At 29.9% G+C, this 9,699-nt stretch overlaps 1 non-coding gene across 1 annotated transcript; it reads left to right on the plus strand.

Moving 5' to 3' along the window:
• The first annotated feature begins 6,095 nt into the window (after positions 1-6,095).
• Positions 6,096-6,198, plus strand: LOC117133094. The gene has a single exon (XR_004456936.1). It is a non-coding gene; the product is annotated as a U6 spliceosomal RNA (small nuclear RNA).
• Positions 6,199-9,699: the final 3,501 nt, after the last annotated feature.

The following is a 9,699-nucleotide window of genomic DNA, read 5'->3' on the forward strand; positions in this document are numbered from 1 at the left end:
TAATTGCTAAAAGCAACAAAATCAATAATGTGATAGAAAGCTTCTTTTCCTTTTACTGTCCCCTGAAAAATTAGAAATAAAAAGAGTTAGTGTGTGCCTGTACGGAATGAAAAGGAAATGGTAGTGGGATTTCAGAAATTGATAACAAAAGTTTTTCGACTTTGGAGTTTTAGGTAGATTTTTTTAATCTTTTTTTATCTTTTTGCAAAATCAAGAAAGGTTAGAATCGATTAAAACCCATTTTTAGTTTGAGTCTGTTTTGTTACAAGTGTTCCCTTGTCCCATAAATTTTTAATATTATTATATACTCCTCGTCTTGACAAACATGAGAAATTTATGTTTACATCTAGACAAACATGAGAAATTTATGATGAACAAATGTTTATTTTAATATACAGGGTAAATATCATTCATTACTTATTTTGAAACAAAAATACAGACTAAAAATATGTTTTATTTAAAAAATGAGACGGTTTCATATTTTGTTTTTAAATACCAAGATATAAAAATAAAATTATACATGTAATTTGATGTGAATAGTTTAGTTGGTTAATTCAGTATTTTGTACAGAGGTACTAAGTTTTATCTGACAAAGTAAAAGATTAATTTAGTACAGAGTGACTATTTTTGTCCCATAAAATTTTAATATTATTTTAAAATTAAAGCGGCATAAAACTATATTTTGTTTTTAAATGTTAAGAGCACTTTTGTTTTAAATAACTTTGAGTTGAATTTCATGTAAAATAATGGACCGTACAATTGCATACAAATATATAATATATACTTACACATATATACATATATGTATATAAAATTTTAGAATTTCAATGGGTAAAACCCCATTAAAAATGCACTAAGATATAAAACAAAATCATACATGGACCAAATTTTATATGACAAAGTAAAAGATTAATTTGGTATAGTGATTATTTAGTCCTCTAAAATTTTGATAATCCAATTTTTATCAGATAAAATTATAAATAAAAAATTAATCACAAATGGTATTCTTTCCATTCAATTTTATTACGTAAGTACTACCACTTTGACCTTTATATTAGATTCCAATTCATTTGATTTAGCACTGAAACATGAATCTGCTGATTGATTGAACCACAGTTATATTTGGTTGGAACCATTACGAGTCATCATCATTGTTATATGATCTACAAAACACCAACAAATATCTTACTATCATCAGCACCACTAACGCTTTTTACACCTAGTACTTGGACTCGTGTCGTGCTCTGACTGAATTCAGTGGTTTTGTCTAATAAGTCAAAATGGTGTTTGGAAGCTCAAAAGAACGCATTTAATAAACAAATTCGTTTTTCTTATTGGTTCACACTTTGGTGAAATAACACTGTAGGCATATGCTCGTTCAGGTACGGGTCAGATTCTTCAGTTTTTTTGGGTAATAAGATTCAACCTCCGCTCCATTCAAGAGGGAATATATGTTTGCTTGGATCCCGTTGATAATATTTTGAGTTTGCATTAATATATAAATTTGTATGATATCTATTTGGATTTGAACTCATTTTAGATTATGTTAACAATAATACTTTGGAATTCAAGTATTTTCTTACAATTTGATCAAAATAAATATAAAATTAATTATATCAGGTATTTTAGGTTTTTAATACTCATTTAGTTTAGTAGTTTAAATTTTTAATTATTTAATTATTATTATTTTGGATATGAATTAGAATCAGATATCCCACAAATTAATTTTAAATGATTCGTTTTAAACTCAGTATAAATATATCAGATACAAATTCAGATTTTTGGTTCAAATTGGCTTCGAATCTCGGTATCAAATACAAACAACCAAGCTAACACCAGGCAGTAGAAGTAAGTAGGACTGGACACGGATCGGATATCCAGGTTTTTGAAGGTATTTGTGATTTGCTTCGTATGTTACGAATATCTAATTTTTCGATTTGCTTTGCTTCGAAAAAATACGGATATCCAGAAAAATGGATATTAGAAAAATAAATAGATATTTGCGGATATTTACAAATACTTACGGATATCTCATCCGCTTTGATTAATAAAAATAATCATAAAAATTAAACAAATTTATTTTGTAATATAATTTTTTTGCATGATATACAAAATAAAAACTAAAAGAAATAGTGAAACTACATATTTTGTAAATTTTAAACTTAGTTAACAATTATAATAACACAAAACTTAAGAAAAAGTTATAATTGTTTTATAAATTTTTTCTCTTCTTTTTTATGTAATACTTTTATATAAGTAATAATGTGAATAGAATTGATCAAATCATATGTTATCATAATAATTATATAAACTTATACATGTAAAACATTAAGTATAATCAAGATGTATATATATTTATATATTTTCGGATCGGAGCAGATATCCGCTTCTCAAAATTTTGATATTTGTGATTTGCTTTGATTTTAACGGATATTGATTTTTAGTATTTGCTTTGCTTCAAAAATTTACGGATATCCAGAAATTTCGGATCGAATCGAGATGAATAACGAATCGAATCAAATTTAACGGATAAAATGTCTAGTTGTAGAAGTAAGAGTTTATACAAATTAATATAAACTGAATTAAATTAAATTACTGTTGTGGCAGATTTGCTTATGTGGCTACATATTAGCGGCAGAAATAAATTAGAATAAAGCCAGTTGGATTGATAATAGGGTCACACGTGGGTGGCCATACTTGGTCGAGTGTGCTAATAAATACAAAGGTTGTGAGGAAAACGACAGGAAAGCGACAGATGAGGGATGAAACGGCACACAAGCCATATACGCAACTGAACGCAATCGACATGGTTTCTCTCGACAGAACTGGACAATAGACACTGCATACAATGCCGTGTATGTATCTTGTAATTATCGTCTCTAGTAAAGTTGGATAGAAGTCAGAAAAATATATCAACATGTTTTTTCGGAAATGTTCTATCCGATTTGGCTTTCGTTTATATTTTTGCCTTTCAGTTTCAGTCTTTTTATTTACTTTAAAACAATAGTATTTTTTTTAAAACACTAATTAATGTAATATACATTTCTTTTGATTTTGATCTAGGTTTGTCAACAACATGCAATCCGGATGATACACTACTACATACAATCCATTATGCTAAAATGTCTTTATAGTTTTTAATTCTGATTGACATCGGTTTTAGTTACATTTTTTTTTGGCAACTTAAAAAATAAATAAATAAATAAAAATAAAAATAAAAGTTATAATATCATTTGAGATCAGTTTTTTTTTTTTTTTTTGCGCTTCCATTCACATTTGATCAATTCAATTACTGGAATTTGAACAGTGCTATCCTAAACATTATTGAATGATAGCAAACACAAAAGTCAATGAACTGAATGATGTATGAAAAACGAATAGAGGATAATACCATATAATCTAAACCAAATCATTGTATGTAATGAAAAAAATCCATCAAGTTAACTATGTTGGTCAAATCTCTTCTTGAAAAGATTCCATTAATGTTTCGCAACCAACGTGATATAAAGCGTGTATTCCCAAAACAAGTAACATTATATGTACAAGCAACATATTAATAGGGCATAATTAGCAAAGACTATAAAAGTTTGATTAAACTTTGTAGCCGACTTGTTTGGTAACTAAGTCTCTACGGTTATTTGACTAACATATGATAAGGTTCAGAAAGAGTTAAAAGTTTGGCCGTTAGGTTCAAAACTGCTTGGGAGGGATTTAATCATGACGGAGAGACGTGAGCCTGATCAGGGCATGGACCCTGAACTCCTTGTAGGACCTATAATTAAAAAACAAGAAACATATGCATGGTAAAGAACATGGACCCTGAACTCCTTGTTGGACGTTCTAAACATATTTAAAAAGTTCGTGGAAATGGATGATTTGGATGAAAAGGTAGCCTTTGATTCTGTTGGAGTGGAAACAGAAGAAAAAGAAAAAATAAAGAATTACTTGCGTTGATTTAATCTTCATGATCGTGAGATGGAAGATGGACCAAATTATACACGTATGTGACTGTGGAGCCTCAGTCCAATCATCCGTGCTTTGTTTATGCGGGCCATCTGATCTGGGATCGTGAATTATGGTGAGCTGGTCTACTAATTTATCATCTTCGAGGAACCAAAAGTTTGATAGAATTTATTAGGCTTTTGTCTTGCTTCTCAGTTCTCAATACTTCTCATCATCGATTCACTCGGTAGAGTCAGCATTGCTTTGATCATTTGGGACCTAGTCATATATGACCACATAAATTTAGAAATAAAATAAAATGCAAATCTAACGAAAATATCCATTTCACATATATTAAGACTACAACGTTTCAATGTCATACTTAGGGCATGACTGGTTTTCCCGCTACCACCCGCAAACGCAGCTTTTACGGTTGGTAGCGGTTGTTGGCGTTTTGCAACAATCGCTCAAACCGTTCCAAACCGCTCCAAATCGCTCTGAACCTCATAAATTCAAAAGCTGGTTCCAGCTAGCGTTTGCGGTTGCGGGCGGTTGCGGGAGGATAAAAAAAATTCTTTTTTTCCAAAACAATATAAATACAAAAATAAAAATACTCAATAAAAAAATTAAATTAGAATTATAAAAATGCTAAAATATATCTATTAAATTTTAATTAATATTATAAAACTTTAAAATAAAAATATTTTCTATATTTTAAAAAAAATTAAACTATAACTTTCTAAATATAACTTTTATATTTATTATAATATTATTATTTTTGATATTTTTATAATTGTATAAAATGTAAATATTGTTAATTTATTATTTAACCGCTGTTGCACTTGGTAGTTAACCAGTCATAAGTATCCCGCAAACGCACCAATTTTTAACCGCAGAACCAGTCGTACAAATCTCTTAAAACCGCTAGAAATCGTAACCACCCGCATCCGCAAACTCCCGCAACCGCAACCGCAACCGCTGCGGTTAAACCAGTCAGGCCCTTACTCATCAATGTGCAATCTCCTCTTAAATCTCACTAGGCCAAGCGTGAATACAAAGTATACATCACTTAAATATATATACTTACCAAAAAAAGAACTCAATGTTTTTCTTACGCACATCACTGAGTATAAAATATGTACATCAATGTTAAACAAAACTCTACAGAGTACTAGATTTTGCCCTGATAAATTTGACCACCATGCTATTTTTGAACTTTTATAAAACTATATATTACGTGTATATATATATACACAAAATATTTAATATAAAGATATATACAGCAGTTAATGGTGGAGACTGATAATTTAACCAAAAGACAATCACTACCTAATCTTTCCTAATTTGATAAATTGTCGACAATTTTATTATTATTTTTCACCGAAAGTGGATTTAACCAAGGTTACAGTGATTAATTACAACACTAATTCAAAATTCCGATGGAGAATCATTTGTTTGATATGATAGATTAGCGACAGCACATAGGATTAAATTATAAAAATAAACAAGTGCTGAACTGATATTTTCTCACGATATATAGTAACATTGAAAGAGAAAAAGGTAACTTAATTCATGTTCCGAAGTTTATATCGTTACAGTGTGCACAACCTTATTCTTAACTTCTATTTGCCGTACCAGGTGGCGAAACTATATAGTTTAAAATGCATGTCGACTGAACATATATGTTTACAGTGTAAACTCTTGGCTCCGAATGGTAACTGCAGTTTGAACAGTGCAGAATAAGCGGTTTAACTGCGGTGCGCGGCGGGGCGGTTCGTAATATTCGAAGCGTTAGTTAAATAATTTATCATCTATGCACTTTTGTCATTATTTCTTATCTTCTATAGTTCTTTCCCATAAACCAATTATTCAAAACAAAAGATTCCCACTTTTTTTAAGATTTGGGATCATATAGTGTCAGGAAAAAGTGATCAATAATGTAATGAGCAGTTCATACTAAAAGTAATGTACACTAAATAATAATGTAATAAGCACGCGGACAAAAAAATGTAATAGGCCTAAGAAGAATAGTAAGTGAAGCCTTTAAAATCTGATCAAGCCCATTAAACCTTATCACGACATGAACAGTCCCACATCGTTCAAGCAAAGAGAAGAAGCTGTGTTTATATGGCGACATAGTCACGAAGATGATTGTCCCTTCGGGGACATCCGATAAAATTGGAACGATACAGAGAAGATTAGCATGGCCCCTGCGCAAGGATGACACGCACAAATCGAGAAATGGTCCAAATTTTTTTTTCATTTTTTTTTCAAATCGGTTTCAAATTTAGTGTTCCTAGATTTCGATTTTCACTGCTTCTTCTGTTCTCTAGAACCGTGACTCGGTTTCAAATTTAGGGTTTCTGGATTTCGATTTTCACTGCTTCTTCTGTTCTCTAGAACCGTGACTGATGTTTTGGGATTCAAATCTGCACGAAACAGAAAGTCTTTAGGTTTCAACTCACAAGAGTCGGTGCGTTTTGTTAACCAGAAACCCGGTACATAATGTATTAAACGAGATTCCGGTTAGGGTGTAAACGAACTGAACTGAGCTTTGACGAAATCCTCTAGCTGGCTCAGAGGTACTGATTGGATTAGTAACACACTAACACCATAAAGGCGTGATTTTCATGCTTTTCATTGTCAAAGAATAGTCAAAGATTTGTTGATGTGTGTGTAGCTTATTCTCAAAAAGCCTACTATATTTTTTTTGGTTTAGTCTCTTTACCAGCCGTGGAACATAACAAATGCTGAACCAGTTCACACCAATGGTACAATAGCTTGACAAATCATTTGCATTGGATATTTCTCAAGTCTTGGCTTGGCGTATATCTGGAAAACTAATTAAACCAACAATTCAAATTAAGCAAAACTTTTTTTCTTCTAAACTTGTCCTCTCAAAACCAAAAAAATACTTGTATTACATAAATCATATACCGGAACAGTGTGGCTACACGCAGAAGTTAATTTACTCGTTGGGCGATGATTTTAAACTTATATGTGGCTACACGCTCAACATACATCGTTCAACATTTGCCTCTGTATCTGTAAGCAACATTGCTATATGTTTCTGGATTGAAAAAAACTGCAGTCTATGAAAGCCAAGTTACAAAAGAAAAAACTGCAGTTTGGTCGATAATGGTTGTTAGAGCTGATACTCCTCTTGCAAGTATTGGCCAACCTTCCTTTTTAAATTCTGAATCTTTCATATACAGTATTACACAAAACAAAGAGGACACACTTTTGAAAAAAAAGAAGTTTGTCCCCTAGGCAGGGCGGTCCTCACTCCTTAGCATAGCAAACAGGGCCGGTTCAACGGTATCATGGATCCTGAGGCAAAAAAAAAATTAATTTCCAAACTATTATTTTTTTATAAAAAATCTGATAGATATATGTTTTTTTCAAAATACCAGAAATATTTTTAAAAATAAATCTATGAAAATAAAAAAATACTTTTATATAAAAAAAATTAGATCCTTTTTCTTATTTTTACTATAAAAATACATGTACTTTTTAAAAAAATCGAGTCCTAATTTATTAAAAAATAGATAGACAACGGATTAGGTCCCAGACAGTCGTACCATTCGCCCCACTAACTAAACCGGTCCTGATAGCAAGTGAAACTTGGTCAATAACCCCCCTCCCCCAATTTTTTTTTTTTAATTACAGATATATATCTCCGAATTTGCAAAGAAAAAATTATTAAAACTTTAACTAAATTACTTATAATCTTCAAAATTTCAAGATCGACCCCCTATAAAACTATTGTAAAGTTAACTCGTTATTTCATTAACCCCACAAGTTGGTGTCTTTATAAATCCGGCACATATTGAGTCACTACGTTAAAGACTACTTAGTTGCGGTCTCAACCTTCAACCAATCTGACTCACGTTACTTTAAAAATGATAACAGTAATAAACAATCTAAGATTAATTGATGGTGTCATGCAGCAGTAGCATGTATTCATTTACTATATGTTTAGTGGGTAAGAGACACTTGCAGTATCCTAACTCCTAAGTCGTTTAATGAAGACTAACGTTACAAATATGTTAAAGTGAGTCCACCACTATGTACGTTAAATGATTACCTAATTAAATTCCGTTTTGAGCTTTTTCACATTGATCCGCAGGTTTCCAAATTAGTAAGCATTAATATAAAATGAATTAATTTGTGGACTTAATTTCTTAATTAGAAATGGTTAGGTCAGAAAATAGTACTAATATTCTTGGCAGTTGAGATTGAAATTTGAAAATTCTCTCGGAGACTTTTCATATTGGTTGTATATCGTAATCTAGTCAGTATTTTATCTATCTCGAGTCCAATGAGAGTGGCTTTGACTTGTTAATGCGATTGAGATTCATTCTTATATCAAAATGCAATGTTTGATTCAATGAACTAGGCTGATATGGTTAGGAATTATAGAAGAAGAAAAGCAGGATTTGCAGAGATCATAAGAAAACGTTCCCGTGGTGCCAAACACTTTTATCATATCATCTTTATAAGTTCTATTAAGGTCATGGAAGCCATTGCAGAACCATTTTCATTAATTATATAATGATTGAACTCTGGTTAACGTATTTGGGATAACACTGATCATGACCTATTAGTGATGTGGGACTTTAATATGACCTCCTAGAGCCCACAAAGAAAACGATCACGACGGCCATTTCTTTATGTATATGGGAGAAAAACTACAACATTTAAGTTGGATAATATATCTAATCGTCATGAAAATGACCATCAAAAACCTTGTCTTTAAATATGTACGAATAATATTGATTTATCTTAGTTCCTTAATCATAATGTCGTTATTTTTTGTACATTCTAATTAATTGATTTCTCTCAGTAGTCGTACATAATAAATTTTTAATACAAGCAGAGTATGTTTGACAATAAACCGGTTTAAGACAGTTATAAGCCATTGTTTTTGTGGTATGGTTTCTAATTTTCAGTTTATACTAAGTCAATCGTAGACATCCATTTTAAAAATGCGGCAAATATTAATAAACTATATGATGGTCCGCAACTTGTGTGGGCTAATATATATATATATATATATATGCGTAACAAATTTTTATTTTAATTTTTTTTATATAAATTTAAAATTGTTAAATTAGTCATATTTTAAATTAATATTATTATTATATAACTTCAATATTCATATCGTTCATCAGTTTACCAATTAAGTTTTTTTGTTTCATATTTTATTTATGGAAAGTAAATTTTGAATTAAATTTTCTATGGTAATAATAAAATTAGAAAAATTGGAGTTGTTATTAAACACTTGTTATACGTATGGACTGAAAATAACTCGAGTGACATTGTAATCATTATAAACAGTCACAACTCACAAAACATCAGCAAAATAACAAAAGCAAATAAACATCATATATTATTAATAATTTAGATTTTAAAGACCATGAGAAAAACAACAAATCTCAAAATATTACATTTGTATTCTCTTGGATTATGCTTATTTTATGTTTAAATCATAATATAATTCACTATTATAATCATAATTATAACAATACTTTTATTCTTTTATTTACTATTTTAGTAACGTACTATTTTGATAATATTTTGATTTTGTAGACCAAAATAATCCATAAATATAAATTAATTTATATTAGTTAGGAATATAATTATTTAATATTCTAAATATATAAATTATTTAGCATATGTATATAATTTATATTTTATGATATATATTTCTATGATATTTTGACATTAATCTTAAATTTAATATTGTAAAAATAT

This window comes from Brassica rapa, chromosome A03 (assembly GCF_000309985.2).
Source record: "Brassica rapa cultivar Chiifu-401-42 chromosome A03, CAAS_Brap_v3.01, whole genome shotgun sequence".
Classification (NCBI taxonomy): Eukaryota; Viridiplantae; Streptophyta; class Magnoliopsida; order Brassicales; family Brassicaceae; genus Brassica; species Brassica rapa.